This window comes from Manis pentadactyla, chromosome 5 (genome assembly GCF_030020395.1).
Source record: "Manis pentadactyla isolate mManPen7 chromosome 5, mManPen7.hap1, whole genome shotgun sequence".
Classification (NCBI taxonomy): Eukaryota; Metazoa; Chordata; class Mammalia; order Pholidota; family Manidae; genus Manis; species Manis pentadactyla.
In genome coordinates this window covers 74,006,009-74,025,276 of record NC_080023.1, presented here as the reverse complement: position 1 = coordinate 74,025,276, position 19,268 = coordinate 74,006,009, and the positions used below count along the sequence as shown (strand labels likewise).

At 35.0% G+C, this 19,268-nt stretch overlaps 1 protein-coding gene across 11 annotated transcripts in view; it reads left to right on the top strand.

The window, feature by feature from the left end:
* FAM13A (family with sequence similarity 13 member A) overlaps nt 1–19,268 on the top strand; it is a 354,285-nt gene that overhangs the window by 210,225 nt on the left and 124,792 nt on the right. The window lies entirely within an intron of this gene.

Sequence of the window (19,268 nt, the reverse complement as noted above, 5' to 3'; positions counted from 1 at the left end):
GAATAAGCATGTAGGGCCTAGTAAAAATTATCTTCTTGTCTTCTTATTTTTCTTCTTAACCCACAACTTAAGGTCTTTTTTAAGTGCTAAAGCTCTGAACTGTTTTTATAGTAACTAAGTTTTTCTACGCAGTTACCAACATTAGGCATGTTTCTCTGTAAAGACATGCTATTGCACACAACTTCCTACTTTTATCTGCCGTTCAGAAAATCATTTTATATGTCACCTAAGCTTTTGAAATACAGGACTCTGTCAGGCTAGCCTAACAAACTTTCAATGCAATAATTTAAATAGGTGTTCATGGACTATCCCAGGAATCTAACAGCTACCTACAATGTGGCTATTGCTATGGAAAATGACATGGTATGTATGTTTCTGTCATCATGACACATAAATTTGGACTTTCTGCTCATTGTGATAACACATGTTTCTTCGTTGCCCCATACTGTCAGATGCAGATGTAAAGTCTGTGTTGGGGACTCCTGTATGCAGAATGTATAGACATTAAATAACTCTATAAATTGTAGAGAAGATTCTTAAAGCCATCACTAAATGCTGCCTTAATTCTCATAATCAAAATCATTAGCTTTACCTAGTAATTTTATTGAAAACCAATATTGAGAATTTTCAAGTTTACTTTGCATCCTAAATGTTAATGGAATGAATTTTAAATAAGAAAACAAAATTCTAGATATGGAATATAACCTGATTCCTTTAAACTGATATATCAGAGCAATTGTACTTTATATTTTAAGAGACATTTGGTAAAGCAGAAAACAAGAAAGTTAATTTATGTCTACAAAAGAAAAAAGATTACTGGTATAGTGTCCCCATTGACTTTATCTAATTCCTCTTTTCAAATTAAATTGATTCCTACTCTTAAAAATAGTCTTTTTATGTTAATATAATCTCTCTTGCAAATTGCTTTAACTAAAATATATCATTACCCAGAGGGGTCAAGCCAAAAAATGTTCAGTAAGAGAAAAGATTTGTTCATTCAACTAAGTAAACTTGAAATGAGCACCACCATTGTTCCTGCTATGATGGTTAAGGGTGGAGTGCAGTATAAGAGGTGAGATAAACTCAAGGGAAAAAAATTAGATAAGAGACAATTCAATGGGAAAATGGAAATAAACTGAGGAGGACTTTGAGTAGATTGATACTCATAAATTTAGTTATTAAATAGACTGGGGAGCAATTGAAGATTTTTTTGTTAACTTTTCTTGATTATAAAATCAAATAACATTGAAAAATAAAAAGAGTGTAGGAAAGAATCAAAGAGCTAACTCCCCCTTCTCTACCTCTATTACTATTAACACTATTTTTATGGTCCTTAAAACCTATTGCTAAGTTAAATTTTTACCAAAGACTTGTAAGAATTTACACAGCCACTGGAAAATATGAGTGCAAATTGCAGACATCCATACCAGCATTAGGTGTTATAAATCTAATCATTGTCTATGAGCCAGTTCTGAATTGCATACTTCATTTATTGCTAATGCATTTCTATGTATTTCTGTATATAGGCTTACTATTATTTACATTTCCTCTTTAGTGAGGTATCTTTCAATTCAATGCACTTTTCCATTTATCTCTCAATTACAGTCTTAGTGTTTTTCTTAAGTATTTTCCTGTTTGAATTAATTATATGTTAAAAATATTGGCAGTGAAGATTTGTGAATAAAGAATGGACATGACCAAAGAACAGGTGTACATTAAGAAATTAATCAATCTATGATCTAATTAATAGATTTTAGAACAGAATAACCAATGAGAACAATTCTGTATTTTTTTTTTTAATGCTGTTGGTCTGACATTGGGCAGAGTTTTTTTCATTTGCCCATTTCATTCATACTACAGAATGATAATACTGTACTTTTCAAATTATTTCCCCTTTAAGTTTAAATTTTAATCTTTATTATTCATTTTCACAACAAAAATGTTATGTCCTTAAAGAAAATGGAAGCACAAAGAAATAATTCTTTATATTATTTCATTATAAACTCAGGATAGAAACATAGCTTGCCAAAATCTCTGTTTAGAGTTAATATTGGGTTTTGAAAATTGGTTTAAGTAGAATGTAAACATATAAATTATGAATGATATTGCAGTTGACTCTATTTCAACTGTGTCATAGTGATTTTGCTTACATATTCTGAATTTGTTTACCTTCTGATGTTAGTTCTTTCTGTCATCCCCTGCTGAGTCATGTCTGTTTTGATTATTTCTTCTCTTGTCCTACCAGGCATTTAGCCTGTATTATTTTAGCCTACATTATTAATTTATATTTTCAAAATATTTAGTTATCTATCATATGACAGACAATTAGAAGCTCAGCATTTAGATTTTAAATTTAGTACATGGGGTTTTCAATCCAGTGAGGAACATAGATTAACACTAAAATATTCACTCATAAATTGTGTTAATTGTTGGAGAGGAAAATAGAGCCCAATGACCATGTATAACCAGGGTTATATATTTAACTGGTTTTATAGTTAACAGGGTTATATAGGTTTAAGCTGATGCATCAGGAAGGCCTCTTGAAGGAAGTTACATTTCCTGTGAGACCAAAGATGAATGAAAGGAGGTGAGAAATGGGGTAACAATTTTGAACACTGTAGCAGCACGAGAGGACTTAGGGCTACAATAACTGAATGGAGGCTGCTGGGAGGAGGCTGAAGCCCAGTGAGAGAAGCAGAGGCTGAAGAAGGGCCTTGTAGGCCATTAGGAATTTGGGGTTTTGCCAAAATGAAATGTGAACCATTGATAAACTTTCAATAAGGAAAGCTGTAACCAATTTATGTTTAGAAAATATAAATCTGGCTACTTTGTGGAGAGAGCAAAAGTGGAAGTGAGAAAACCAATTAGGAAGCATAGCAGCTGTTCAAGCAGTAATTTATGGAAGCCTGGAATGGGTAGAGATGAAGAAAATAGTCTTATTTGAGATCGTTATTACTGACAGTATTAGAACTTGGTGATGGATTTGTTGTAAGAGAGAGATGAAGGGATTGTGTCCAAGATAACTTCAGTTCCTAGTCTGGGGAACAAGCTGGTTGGAGGCCATATATCTAATGGTTTGATCCCTGTCCCTGCTGTGAGCTCACAAGCTCTCTGCTTTTGTATTCCAAATGAAGATGCTGACTGAAGATCATGGTTGGATGTAGATTTGGAGCTTAGAAGAGACGTCTGGACAAAGATACAAATTTGAGAATCATTTGCAAATAGGTAGAATTTGGTGCATAAATGAGGGGTTATAATCTTCTCCAAATTATAGTATGCAAAGGAAGAAGGCAGGTAATTACTACTATGCCTGAAGTAATAGAGAGATTACTTATGAACTAAGTAGCCAAGACAGAATTTAAGTGTTTTAAGAGGGTGTGTTGCAGAGGGAACAGCGTGTACAGAGGGAGGGAGTACAGGAGAGAACATGCACGTTTATAAACTAGCAAAAATCTTGGTCTTACAAGGTATAGTGTATCTAGGGAAGTGGCAAGAAATGAGCCTGCAGAAATAGTCTGGAGCAATTTATGCAAAACCAAAGAGTTTGGATTATAAACTATATGAAGCGGAAAGCCATTGAACACTTTTAATCAGGGAATAAGATCAGATCACCTCTGTCAACAGAAAGAGTGGATTGAAAAGGAGAGACTCATTAGGAAGCTATAGTTCAAATCAGAAATGGGCGAAGACTAAACCAAAGAGGTAGGGAGGGAAAGTAGATAAATAAAAGCCTCTGGACTTGGTAAATGGCAAGGGAACAGAAGACTGACTTCCAGGTCAAAGTGGGTAGATGTTTCTGGCTATCATCAAGGTGAGAAAAGGAAAAGGAGCTTATTTGAAGGGCTGGGAAGAGAATAAGTTTAGTTTGTGACGTGGACTTTATGATATTTTGAGAAAGTTTAGGGATCTTTTCTCATAAAGTTCTAATCATAAAAATATTTTTGCTGAACATTGATTATAGGCTTTGACAGTGCAGATTGAAGTATAGCTTCATGTTTATTGATTAGACCTTAGCAAAATGAAAGGCTGCCTATGAGATTATTCTTTTCTTCATGATCAAAAATGGAGATGAAACAACCACTTTAGTGTTGCATTTTAACATCCTTGACAAAATCCATCTTACTTGCTGTTTGGAAACTTTAGAAATGGTTCTTGGCACAATAAAATGTAATTATATTCCTTGAAGTTTCAGAAATTACAATTTTCAAGAAAATTTCCATTATGTATTGCCCCTTGAGCAATCTGTTTTCTTTTCAGTGAACTGTTGAATTTTTATCCGAGATACCCATCTTATTGATGAACACGGATTCGTAGATGGCTTATTTTATTTTTATCTTTTTGCCTCATCTGCTTTATCTCTCCCTTTTTGAAAATAATTTGCAGACATCATATTTTCAGTATAGATCTCATGAAACCAAGGACACTATCTTAATCTCATTATCACACTGAAGGAATTGATAAAATAAATACATTGTAATTTTTAGTCCTTATTTAAATTTCTCCATTTGTCCCTAGTAAAACCCATGTCTTTAATCTAGAACAGTCATCCTGCCTTTTTTCACTTTGTTTCATGATATTTGACATTATTTGAAGACTTCTGGACAGTCATCACTGGACAGAACATATATGGGCAAACTGCAGCCCGTCAGTCAAGGCCCACCAACTATTTTTGTAAATAAAGTTAAACTGGAACATAGCTACACCCATTCAGACCACAACACAAGGTTGAGCAGTTGCACAGAGACTTCCCAGCCTGCAAAGTTGAAAATATTTCCTATTCAGGCCTGTACGGGAGAAGTTTGCCAGCCTTTATTATGGAATGCCCCACAGTCTAGATTTCCCTGATTGTGCCTTCATTAATAAATTGAATTTAATCTTTTTGTTGTGTGCTTCCCATTGCATCACAACAGAAAGCTTTTAATGTTGAGTTATTTCATTATTTGATGATGCTGAGTTTCATTACTTGGTTGAAGTGGTGTCTGCCAGATTTTCCATTGTAAAACTACCTTTCTCCCTGTGTAATTGATTAATCTTTCGCACCAAGTGACTAAGTAGTTTGTTCCCCAGTACCTCTCACCTAGTAATGTTGTAAATATATGTTGATGATCGTTTTCTCAATAAGTTATTTTGCTGAGGATGGAAAATAGTAATTTTCTAATTCTAGCATTTCTTCTATATTTATTAACTGGTATCTTTCTGTAAAGGAATTGCATCCTACCCATCCCATCCATCTTCTTTTCACTATTATCATGGACTTATGGGTTCCTTTATAATTCAAAGAATTATAAGTCCTTTGTTTGTTTATTATTTGCTTAAAATGTCCCACAGTTGGCCTGTGGGACACTTTTCAAACTGGCTTCTGTGTACTTTTAATAAGTACTCATTAATCTTGAGCTTACCTTGTACATTTCCTGTCATGGATCTGGGATCAGCCATTTGTCCAAGGAGTACTGGTTCCTTATTTTTAGAAAACAAGATCTGGTATATTAGATAAGTTTTCAATGCAAATAAAACTACATTGATTTCCTACTTATATATTTCTACCAACATTTTATTATGAAAATTTTAAGATAGTAGAATTTTACAATGAACACACATACCACTCAGATTACATAATTAACATTTTACTCTATGTACTTTATCATATAGAGAGCTACCTATCAATCCTTTATCGATGTTTCATCTTATTTTTTATGTGTATCAATGTAAGCTGCTTTTGTTTTTGTTTTTTTTACTTTATTTGGATTTTCCAGGACATTTGTCTTTTTTATACAATGATACCTCATTTGATTTTAATCTGCATTTCTCTGATGACTAATGATTTGGGGCACTCTTCAAGGCTTGTTGCCTTGAAAAATATGTACTCATTTTATATATATATTTGATGTGTCTTTTCAGATCATTTGTCCAATTTGTCTATTGAGTTATCTTTTTTTTTTTGGAATTGTAGGAATGCTTTATATTCTGCATGTCAAACATTTGTCAGATATATGCTTTGTGAATATTTTCTCTGCCCTGAAGCTTGACTATTCATTTTCTTCATGGTGTCTTCTTAAAATCAAAAGATTTTCATTTTTGAAGGTCTAATTTATTGATTATCTTCTTTTATGGCTATTGCTTTCTCTGTTGTAAGAAACCTTTGCCTACCTTCAAGTCATAATGGTACTTTTCTGTTCTAGAAAATACGAGCATCTTGGTGAAGGTAACATGCACTTAAAAATATATCTTACAAGAATGTAAAATATATATATCTTACACTTGAAAAAAATGTATGTCATATGGTTTTTTTTTTTTACAATAAGGTTCTACAAATATCAATGAAGTCAAGGTGGTTGATTATTTTAAAGATTGTTTTAGTAATCGTGTATATCTTTACAAATATTTTTGTCTTGTTTCATCAAATGCTTAGAGAGGGATGTTAAAATCTCTGACTAGAGGATTATTTCTTCTGTTAATTCTGTTAACTTTTACTTCCTTTATTTTGATATGCTGTTTTAAGGCATCACATCCCAACTCCTTCCCCATGGTAACCACCAGTCACTTCTCAGTGTCCATGAGCTACTATTTTGTTCATTTTGTTTTGCTTTGTTTTTAGATTACACAAGTAACTGAAATCATATGGTATTTGTCTTTCTCCACCTGGCTTATTTCACTTATATAGCTTTCAGTCTTGAGGGATATGTTTAATGAGTAAAGAATTCTGTGTTTACAGTAATTTGTTGTTCATTTTTCTTTTTTTTTTTATTCCTTTAAAACTGTCATATCATTGTTTTCTGGTCTCTTTTGTTTTTTCTGGTAAGTTCTGAATCATCGTATCTTTTTTTCCATATATATGATATGTCACTTGTCTCTGGCTGCTTTCATTATTTCATTGTATCATGAGTTTTTAGCAGTTTAACTATGATATGCACAGTAGACAGAGAGTATCAGGAATGACACCCACCAGCCCAAGCCAGCTCGGTAGAAGGGGAAAAAAAAGTTAGTGCTGCTAGCACTTCTGCTCCCAGAGAATGTTCCAGCAGACCCCTTCCTGTTTGGCACACACCCTAAAATTAGTCAATAATGTCCTTCATGTGTAACCCAGTTAGATTGAAACATGACCAAAGTTTGTAGGAAAGAGTTAAAAGCATTTGTTCTCACATATGTTTGCCTTGTGTGTGTTCTCCAGTAATACTGTACACATTATAAATTCCTTACTTAACATTTACAGTTTTTTCCTAACATTTATCATACCTCTTGTGTATATATTTATGCAGTTATATGATTAGTAGTTGTCTTCTCTACTAGATTTCAAAATCCAGAGTGCAGCAATCAGGTCTGATTTATTCTCCCTGTATCTTTAGGACCTCACTGGTGGTAAGATCTCAATAAACATTATTGCCATTGAATGTTTTTAAAATATAAGAGGTAGGGTGACATAGTAGTTAAGGTTTCTGGCTCCTGCACCAGATTGCCAGAAATTCAAATCCTGGACCATCACTTACTGGCTGGATGACCTTGGGCAAGTTTCTTAAGTTCTCTATATTTCTGTTCTCCCATCTATAAAATAGAAATGATAGTAACTATTTCATAGGGTTGTTTTTGACTGAAAATGAGAAAACATAGATGCAGTGCTGAAATATGATGCCTACCATATAGTAAGCACCCAACAGTCAACTATTACTGCATTTGTATTTATTACTAGAAGTAGGAGCATGTGTGTCCAGTTCCCTGCTATAACACCCACTTCTTAGAGAAAGAGCCAGCATTATTAATGATGCCAGGGCCTACCCTAGGCCCCATATGTCATAACTGTTCAATGCTTATTGAATCCCATTGTTGTCAAGTTTGAAGAATGTTACTTAGGATTGAACCACTAGGTTAGTTTAATAATAGTGACACATCTTCCTAAGTTCTGAAGTCCTTTATTATTTTGGTAATTGTTTATATTACAATTAATTTTGTATAATTATTAAAGTTAATAGCTCTCACCTCTATCATTTATTATGTGCTTGCTCTGTTCCAGGCACTAATGGAACATGAATTATCTCACCTAATTTGCATAACATCCCATGAAGTGTAGGTTTTTAATTACATAGATGAGGCAATTGAGCCTCAGAGAAGTTATGGGACTTGCCCAGAATCATGCAGCTGGCAACAGGAAGGAACAGAGTTCAAAGCATCTCTTCCCTATAAATGAATATGTTGTAAAATGAAGTATTCACTTTTATTTATGGCAGTGAAAATGGTTTTTGATGCATTGAGAATGCATTTTACTAAAACCAACTAACTAGTAATGTCTCAAAGCTCGTTACATTAAGCAGCACTTTAACAAAGGGAGACTTCTTCCAAAATAGAAGACACTTCACTGACTCCAGGCCTTGTGTTTTCCAGGCAGCTTTGTTGACAAGGGTTCATTAGTTTCAAAGTTTGTCAAAGGGAGTGCAAACCATTCCATCAGCTTTCCTAGTTTATAGTAAGGACTACATTAAAAGAAAGCTTGGGTTATAAATAGCATTTGTTTTATCCCTTTCATCATTCTTTGGCAGTCATTCTCACAATGTACATTGACAAATACATGGAGGTAAAAATGTGCTGTCCTGCTCACCAAAAAGCACCTTCAGAAAGACCTTTAAGTGCTAGTTTCCTTCACTGTTACTGATGTGGGAGATGCTTTTACTTTGCCCCCACACAAAAAATGTACCTTTACTTATGGATTTATCATAGAAATGCAAACGGATCACCAGAACTACAGATCACAGAAGAACTACATAGTAGTGGTAGTTACTACTCACAGTCATAGAAGAATGATCTCTGAAAGTTTTTCAGAAGCAGCGCAACCATTGCTGAACAGTATTGAATCTTAGAGCATGGAATCCTGCACATAATTCTCTTTCCCTGGGGAACTGACTCTCATTTTTTTGGAGAACCCTCCCCATATTTATGATTAGAAAAAAAAGATAATATTTTAATAACTCATTAATGACATTATCAAAAGAGATTTTCATGTTGGATTAGTACTTTGATGAATACATTAGTGCTCAGAAAAGGGAATGTAATTACTTTTTTGAAAATATTTTGCTACATTTAAATATAAAGAACTTGTAGGGGAAAACTCAGTATAGTTTCATAATATATAATTAATAAGTCTGGTTCATAAGCTATGTTTTGGGAGGAGAAAAAACAGAAAAGTAATTTATGTATTTGTTTTCATAAGGAAAATATCACATTGAACATGCATTAAACACCTCATGTGTCAAAAACTTACAAGCAGGGGAGACAACAATGAGAAAGACAAATACCTGGGGAATCATTCAGTGTAATAGGGCTACCGGCATGTAAACAAGCAATTACAACACAAGAATAAAGAAGCTAATACCTGTTACCTTAAATCCCAACCCCCTCTAAAACCAACACTCTCCTTACTCCTTGCCCACCTAGGCAGATGAATGGAGTTAGAGAACCTACAAAACCAAGCTGATGTCTCACCTTTTTTCTTGAGATGTAATTGACTTATAACACTGCATTAGTGTTATATAGTTATATGTGTATATAAGTGATCACCACAATAAGTTTAGTTGACATCCATCACTACACATACTTACAGTTTTTTTTATTTCTTGTGATAACTTGTAAGAACTACTCTGTTAGCACCTGCCAAATATACAACACAGTATTGTAACTATAGTTATTACCATGCTGTACATTATATCCACAGGACTTACTTATTATATATCTGGAAGTTTGTATCTTTTGACTACCTTCACCCATTTCTCCTACTCCCCCTCCCACCTCACTTCTGGCAACCACCAATCTGTTCTTTGTACCTATGATTTCATTTCTCTTTAGATTTCACATGTAAATGAGGTCACATAGTATTTGTCTTTGTCTTTGACATATTTCACTTAGTGGAATGCCCTCGAGGTCCAGCCATGTTGGTACAAATGTCAGGATTTCCTTTTTTATGGTTGAATAATGTTCCTGTGTGTGTGTGTGTGTGTGTGTGTCTCCCACATGTCTTTTATGCATTCATGTCCTGATGGACACAGGCTGTTTCTGTGTCTTGGTTTTTGTAAATAATGGCTGTGGTGAACATGCTGGTACAGGTATCTTCTTTGAGAGAGTGATTTTGTTTCCTTTGAATAAATACCCAGAAATAAAATCATTTAATATATAGTAGTTCTATTTTTAATTTTTCAAAAAAGCCCCTCCATACTGTTTTCTATAGTGTCTGTACCAATTTACATTCCCACCAACAGTGCACAAGGGTTACTTTTCTCCACATCCTTGTAATACTAGTTATTTGTTTGTTTCTTTGATAGTAGCCATTCTAACAAGTGTGTGGTGGCATCTCAGTTGTGGTCTTAACTGTAGTTCCCTGATGATTAGTGATGATGAGCACCTTTTCTTGTACGTGTTGGCTCTCTGTATGTCTTTAGGAAAATGTCTGTTCATATCCTCTGACCATTTTTTGAGCAGATTTCTTTTGTGCTGTTGAGTAGTATGATTATTTATATACTTTGCCTATGAACCCCTTACCAGATGCATGATTCTCAAGTATTTTCTCCAATTCAGTAGGTTGCCTTTTCATTTTGTTGTTTTTATTTGCTGTACAGAACTGTGGTCAAGACTACTATTGGCCTCCCAAGATCTAGCCTTCCTGTCTTTCTTGGCTCAGTACACTGATGCACAGCTGTAAGACCACTTTCCCTAACTTAAATGGAAATTGTGTGTCATCATGTGGGTAAACTTTGACCAGTTAAAGTAAGTGATTGGATTTCCCTTTACGGGAGGGGCATGCCCTTCCTTGGCCCTCCCACTATCCCACCAGATTTGCAATTCATACCAAAATTCCTGCCCTCATGGAACTTATATCTGGTTTGGGGGAAAGATAACAAATAAACATAAGTAAATATACAGTGATCAGGTGGTATTAGGTGCAGTGAAGATAAATAGAGCAGGGTTAAACCAATGGGGAGCAGTATATAAGGGAGAATTTTGTTGCTTATTGTCTCAGAAGAGGCTTCACTGATAAAGTAGTATTTGAGCAAAATCTTGTATCAGTTCAGACTAGGTTTTCTTGCATATAAATAAGCCTCAAACAACACAGGCTTAAATAAGATAGAAATGTATTTCTATCAAATAAACGAAACCTGTGTGTCAGGCCAGGGCTGGTAACAGGGCTCTATGATGTTCCTAGAGACCCAGGGTCCTTTGGCTTCCAACTCCACACATGCATTGTGCTCCTCTGGCCACAGGTTTTGCCATGTGTTTTCCTTGTGGGCCACAGAAGACATATCACCTCCCTGGACTGCTACTAATCGTTTAGTCTGCCCTGGATTTTACAGTTCATTACTTCACTTCTCACCTTCACTTTGGTCAGGAGAAAGGGGTTTTAATATCCAGTTTTCCCACTATCTGTGAAACCTTGGACCAGTCATTTCAGTTCCCTGGACCTCTGTAATGAGGGAGTTGGAGTAGATCTCTTCAACACCAAAGCTGAGGGATTCTAAAATAATCATTGAATTTCTTAATTTTCCAACTGATTTTCCTTGCATAAACATGAAACCAAAAAAAAGCAATTCAGTTATTTAATGTTCAGTTTTCATCTTAGCACTTATTCTCAAAAACCTCAAAGAGAAATTATTTACTACTGGACAAATTTTAAAACTTTGAATCAGCAGCATACATTATTCTAAGTATTTTTTTAGAGTTCCCCTGCCCAAGATCTGTCTTGGATATATTCTCTCATACAGGGAAGTGGGGTGGTGGGATGAATTTACCTGTGAGCCCAAGTTCCAGGACAGATGACTTAACCATCATGCTGCATAATCTGAGTAAATGTAGTTTCCTGCCCCTGGTCTTGTGTTAATAATTCCCATGCTCTATAAATTCAGATTCTTCCCAGTTCTGTACCATAACTATTTTTTAAGCTGACTTACAAATTTTGAAACAATGTAAATAAAACTTCTAAAATAAGACTGATGCTTACGCAATGAAACTAATGTGCTTTATGACATCAACTGATAGTATATCAACATTTTAATGTTTCTGGGAGGAAGGTGGGTGATACCATTTAGTTTGTTCAGTCATTCATTTGTTCATTCATTATGCAAATATTTAATGGTAGCCTACTATTTGCTAGGTAGTGTTCTAGAGGTAGAGCTATAACAATTAACAAGAAACATTTCTGCTGTGAAGGCACTTACCTTTTGCCGAGAAGAGAGACAGCTAGAAGGGAAGAGTTGTGGGAAACCAAGTGAGGGTTTGTTACATACTTGGGCCACACTGTGAACATGTTAATTGATCTGATATCTTATATTTCAAAATGAACTTTTCTTATATTGTGGAATTTCTGTCTTTTCACATATGAGTGATTTTTGTAAAAAACTTAGTTTTATGCTAGAGATGACTCTAAAACTTGGATCAAGATGAAATTTTAATTTCATCCATTTAAAAAGAAGCAAAAAAAGTATATGTAAGAAACTAACCCCCCAAATTCCCTAAAGCATGTTAATAACTTTCTCAGAAAAAACCCTGAAACAATTAGCTAACACTGTAACTGGCACATATAGAGTGATCAAATTATTTATTAGGAGAATTGAAATCATTTAGGAAGCAAACATCACTTTTGAAAAGCAAAATTAGACTTCTTTAGCAAAAACAAAGGCTTTTTTTTTCTGATTTGGAGGACTTTTTTAAGTTTTTGAAACTGGAAATACCTATCTCTTTTTTTAAAATATCAGAGCTAAACCTGTCTTCTCCAATATTTTGTTATCTCACCATTTCTTCTTATGAAGATTATGTGTTTAGTGAGCATGAAGGAAAAGCAAGAGACGTTGCCATCTTCCATACAGATGCCAAGTGGGGGCGAGATAAGGTCAAGGATAGGAGGAGGTCTAATGAATTTTATTTATAAAGTCTAAGTGTTAAAAATTAACTTTCTTTTCTTCTATCACAATCTTCCTTCATCATTTGAGCCTTTCATAATATTCTTTCCTGTTCTAATCATCTCTCAAAGTATCTGATGATGAAAAGAACAGACTTAGAGTTTTTATAATATTAAGATGCAAGCACAGCAAGTGACCAGTGCTTAGAGTGACTCTTAGGACCAAAACATTAGTTTGTTATAGCTCATTATGCTTGAACTTAAAAAGTTATTTATTAATAATACTGTTTCCATACACCATGACCAAGTCGGATTCATCCCAGGGATGCAAGGATGGTACAACATTCGAAAATCCATCAACATCATCCACCACATCAACAAAAAGAAGGACAAAAACCACATGACCATCTCCATAGATGCTGAAAAAGCATTTGACAAAAGTCAACATCCATTCATGATAAAATCTCTCAACAAAATGGGTATAGAGGGCAAGTACATCAACATAATAAAGGCCATATATGATAAACCCACAGCCAACATCATACTGAACAGCGAGAAGCTAAAAGCTTTTCCTCTGAGATTGGGAACAAGACAGGGATGCCCACTCTCCCCAATGTCATTCAACATAGTACTGGGGGTCCTAGCCATGGCAATTAGACAAAACAAAGAAATACAAGGAATCCAGATTGATAAAGAAGAAGTTAAACTGTCACTATTTGCAGATGACATGATATTGTACATAAAAAAACCCTAAAGATTCCACTCCAAAACTACTAGAACTAATATCAGAATTCAGCAAAGTTACAGGGTACAAAATCAACACACAGAAATCTGTGGCTTTCCTATACACTAACAATGAACTAATAGAGAAATCAGGAAAACAATTCCATTCACAATTGCATCAAAAAGAATAAAATACCTAGGAATATACCTAACCAAGGAAGTGAAAGACCTATACCCTGAAAACTACAGGACACTCTTAAGAGAAATTAAAGAAGACACTAACAAATGGAAACTCATCCCATGCTCTTGGCTAAGAAGAATTAATATAGTCAAAATGGCCATTCTGCCCAAAGCAATCTACAGATTCAATGCAATCCCTATCAAATTACCAACAGCATTCTTCAATGAACTGGAACAAATAGTTCAAAAATTCATATGGGACCACCAGAGACCCTGAATAGCCAAAGCAATCCTGAGAAGGAAGAATAAAATGGGGTAATCTCGCTCCCCAACTTTAAAATCTACTACAAAGCCACAGTAATCAAGACAATTTGGTACTGGCACAAGAACAGAGCCACAGACCAGTGGAACAGAATAGAGACTCCAGACATTATCCCAAACATACATGGTCAATTAATATACAATAAAGGAGCCATGGACATATAATGGGGAAATGATAGCCTCTTCAACAGTTGGTGCTGGCAAAACTGGACAGCTACATGTAAGAGAATGAAACTGGATCATTGTCTAACCCCATACACAAAAGTAAATTTGAAATGGATCGAAGACCTGAATGTAAGTCATGAAACCATAAAACTCTTAGAAAAAAACATAGGCAAAAATCTCTTTGACATAAATATGAGCAACTTCTTCATGAACATATCTCCGTGGGCAAGGGAAACAAAAGCAAAAATGAACAAGTGGGACTATATCAAGCTGAAAAGCTTCTGTACAGCAAAGGACACCATCAATAGAACAAAAAAGCATCCTACAGTATGGGAGAATATATTCATAAATGACAAATCCGATAAAGGGTTGACATCCAAAATATATAAAGAGCTCACGCACCTCAACAAACAAAAAGCAAATAATCCAATTAAAAAATGGGCAGAGGAGCTGAACAGACAGTTTTCCAAGGAAGAAATTCAGATGGCCAACAGACACATGAAAAGATGCTCCACATCGCTTGCCATCAGAGAAATGCAAATTAAAACCACAATGAGATATCACCTCACACCAGTAAGGATCGCCACCATCCAATAGACAAACAACAACAAATGTTAGCGAGGTTGTGGAGAAAGGGGAACCCTCCTACACTGCTGTGGGAATGTAAATTAGTTCAACCATTGTGGAAAACAATATGGATGTTCCTCAAAAAACTCAAAATAGAAATACCATTTGACCCAGGAATTCCACTTGTAGGAATTTACCCTAAGAATACAGCAGCCCAGTTTGAAAAAGACAGTTGCACCCCTATGTTTATCGCAGCACTATTTACAATAGCCAAGAAATGGAAGCAACCTAAGTGTCCATCAGTAGATGAATGGATAAAGATGTGGTACATATACACAGTGGAATATTACTCAACCATAAGAAGAAAACAAATCCTACCATTTGCAACAACATGGATGGAGCTAGAGGTTATTATGCTCAGTGAAATAAGCCAGGCAGAGAAAGACAAGTTCCATAGTCACTGTGGAACATATACACAAGGGAGGACTTGGTGAAGGGGGGCGTCTAGTAAATATAATGTTCTTCATGTAATTGTAGATTAATGATACCAAAATAAAAGAAAATAATAATAATAATAATAATAATAATAATAGTTTCATAATAACATACTAAATTATTATAATAAAATTTCCTGTGATTGATTCACATTCACATTACTTCTCTGGGAAGAGGCTTATATTAAGTGGGAAACCACTTCACCTACACAAAGGGAAGGAAGCTACAAATTTTGGAGCGACAGGTTCCCAGCCAGTAAACTGAGTCCCTCCTGCTTCTGTTTGACCTGCCATTCACTTATTTCAGTCCTACAGGCAGACAGCTCGTACCCCACACTTGCCCGTGGAACAGAAGCCTGTTGTGCCCTAACAGTGACAGATTTACATAGATAAATATTAAGTTGAGGAACATAATTTCTCTTCTATCTCTCCTATTTTTAGTCACATCAGTGTATCAGGGTAAATCAGAACCTGGTATTACAGACATATTTTCTGGTGCTGGATTCCTTATTCAATTTTTTAGATGAGACCATCTTAAAACAGTAGTGTTGACTGTGACAGAAATTGGCTTTTGGTCTTTGAAATGTATTCAGTGTTTTAAGTACAGTGATTGAGTTTTACTGGGGCATATAACTATCTCTATGCATTTTTATTTGCTAACTGAGCTCACACTATATTATATGTCATAACAAAAGTATTTCACAGTGTCATTAAAAACTTTATAGATGTTTTAATGTCTGAATAATCCTTCATCATACAGATGTGCCATAATTACCTATTATAGTAATTTGGCTGTTTAGACTGATTACATTTTTGGTCTATTATAAATAAAAATATGATGAACACATTTTCCATATAATTCTGTTCTCATATCTGATTTTTTTCTCTCTAACATTATATTGCTACAATGGTTGGGCAGGTACCAGAGAGATGAATTTGAAGAAAAATTTAACTACTAACACCCAAAAAGAGAAGAAAATGGCCTGCATTATGGGATGTAATATGACTCTGATCCAGAAATGCCTTTTCTTCTTGCAATTCTAATATCTAACATGTCACCAGATGTAGAGAGTAGAGATGATCCACAGGTACTGAGGCCTGACTGGGTTGTAACTGTAGCTCTGCCACTTACTGGGAAAAATAACAAACTCTTTATGCCTCAGTTTTCTCATCTTTGAAATAGATAACCCTTGCCTCTTTGAGTTGTTGTGAGAATTAAATGGGTTAATTTATGTAAATCTCTTGGAACTCTGCCTAGCACAGAGCAATGCTCACTAAATGTTTACAACAGTAACTGTAATAGAATCTAAGAGAATATTTCCTAATTTAACATCTCAAAGGTTATCCTTTTGTTTATATTCCCATGGCATCTCAAATACTAAAGTAGCCCAAATTACCTCTCACTTAGACTATCCCATCCCTGCAAGTACATGAATGGAATGTGCTCTTTTGCAGATTCCTGGAATTGTTAGTATTTTAGTCGTACGCATAAATCAGAGTATGTGCCTAGATATTTATCTCAAAAAGCCAATGGTAGAATTCTTCTGAGCAAAATGCTTTTCATAGATGGCTTGGGGACCTGTACAGTTTTCACCTTCAAGTACAGAAATTATTATAAACAAATCACTTAAATAAAGAAGCAAAGTGTGGAATGAAGTAGTGGATATCTCCAGTGAAAAAGATAGGCTAGTCACTATAGTCAGTATCCCAGACCCTTGCCCATTTTTCTCCTTCAGCCACACATTCTAAGGGAGGCTGAAGGTCTGTCTCTCCAAGCACACATGCACCCCATTTTTTTACAGTAAGGCTTTTGGCCCTATTTGGAGTTCCTGCCGCACACCTCATTGAGTCACTAGTGACTCTTGCCTAGACAAGGCAGGCCTAAGTACCTTCTTGGCCCAATGCTGCTAAACTTGGCTGATCTTGGTGCATTACATCTTAACAAGCCAATGGAAAAAAATAGGGGTGGATTATAAAGAGAGGCATTGCCTCAATACATATTCTCTTTCTACCCTACTTTCTAAGGCAGGGTTTCTCAACTAAAGCTCTCTGACATTTTGGGCGAGATGACTCTCTGTGGTAGGCCATCCTGTGCACTCTAGGCTGTTTAGTCACATCCCTGACCACCCCCCTAGATTCCTCTGGTACATACCCCCACCACCATCATAACAACCAAAAATGTCCCCAGACAAAACTTGGCTCCTTGTGAGAACCACTGCTTTAAGGTCACACCGTAATCACCTATCCCCTGTGCCCTTGTCCTTGGCTGACTGGTGCCGCACCCCTCCTCAGAGAGTCCCGTGATGAAGGGACCTTGAGAGACTCTGCATCCCTCATTAAACTACATGCAGTCTGGAAGGGACACCCAGAAGCATAAAGACAGAACTATCCCCTTTACCTACTTTATAAGGCCAAGGCTCAAGGCATGTGTTTCTGAGAAGCTCAATTCAAGCTCAGGTAAAGAAAGTGATCTCTTCCTTTTTTCTCAAGGTACTACCTTGGTGCTAAAATTAATTACATCAGTAAAACAGGTTTTACAATTTTATCACTCTGTTCATTTCTCCCATAATTATCATTTCTATAGTGAAGATGTATAGTCTTCAGGGTTCATAATCAAGATATCATTAATCATGTTTAAAGACATTCATTCCTTTTAAAATACGTGTATGTATTCCACAGGCCTAGTAGTCTCAGAGTTACTAAGCTGCCTTTTTTCTAACAATTTTCTTTGCTTATAAACTTCACGTAGTATTTTCATGTTCTGTGCACAAGCTCAATTCTTTGTACTACTTTGTTATATATTAATAGTCTATGTTTTAAAGTCTGTGGTTAATGACAATCATGTATATTCCTTAGAAATTAAATCATCACAGAAATACACTTAGATAAATGCAGATATGGTTGCTGATATCTGAGTTCAAAGTGATTTGCAATACATAGTCTATTTAAATGCAAACTGATGAAACTGTAGTCAATTTTAATATAGTCTGCATATTACCTTTTTCACCGTAGGATATTTTTCCTTTACATAAATTGTTGAATCAAATTTAGAACCCCAAAATTATCACTGAAGTTGTCATGTCCTTATTTTAACACCATAAAATGTGGCCAAACAACCGCCCTTGTATTTGTTTTAATATTGAGTGAGAATTAAGTCTGGATGCGAGATTTTTTTAGTTAACTACTTTAAAATCTTACTGCTTTCTCAGTGTCTTTATTTTTCATGTCTACTCTTATTATGAAAAATAACATGTAAAAGGGGACCCTTTGTGAAATACTTAATAACATATTTTTTACTTCCATGTTCTCTTGCTGTTTATCTGAATATATCTTTTAGAAGTTATTTTTACAAATATCTCTATGAACTGTAATTAGTTCATAATTTGTAAAAATTTTTTCTTTTCTTGATTTCATAAACTTATGAATGCATTACAGAGAAATGCAACTGAACAACTAATTGATAATCAGATTTAGGCAAGTTTTATATAACAGTATTCATAAAAGCTTTCATTGAGCATCTGCTTCACTGTGCTACATGTAACTCTTTGCTAAATTGTTTTCATGTATTATGTAATCCTCGTAGAGGTATGAATTTATTAAATGTTTCTGTTCATAGTTGTTCCCATATTACTGCTTTTAATTGTCTATTATCCTAGCCTCTTGGTCAGTCGGTGACTTGGGAATATCTTGTAGTTGAAAGGTGTCTTATCTGGCAATAAGTATTTATTAATGGATTCAAAACTTTACTAGATGTTATGCTAAAAACATTAATATAAAGAAGCAGAAGAGAGGGAATGGATAGAAGCGGAGAAATAAGAAAACGATGAAGCTGTAATCTGTCTCCAGATCTGGTTGAGACTATAACCTAGAAACGAGACAAACAAGATTAAGGTATCAGACAACAGAATCAGCTGGAGATTGTGCAGTGGTGTGTGTTAGGAATTCAGAGT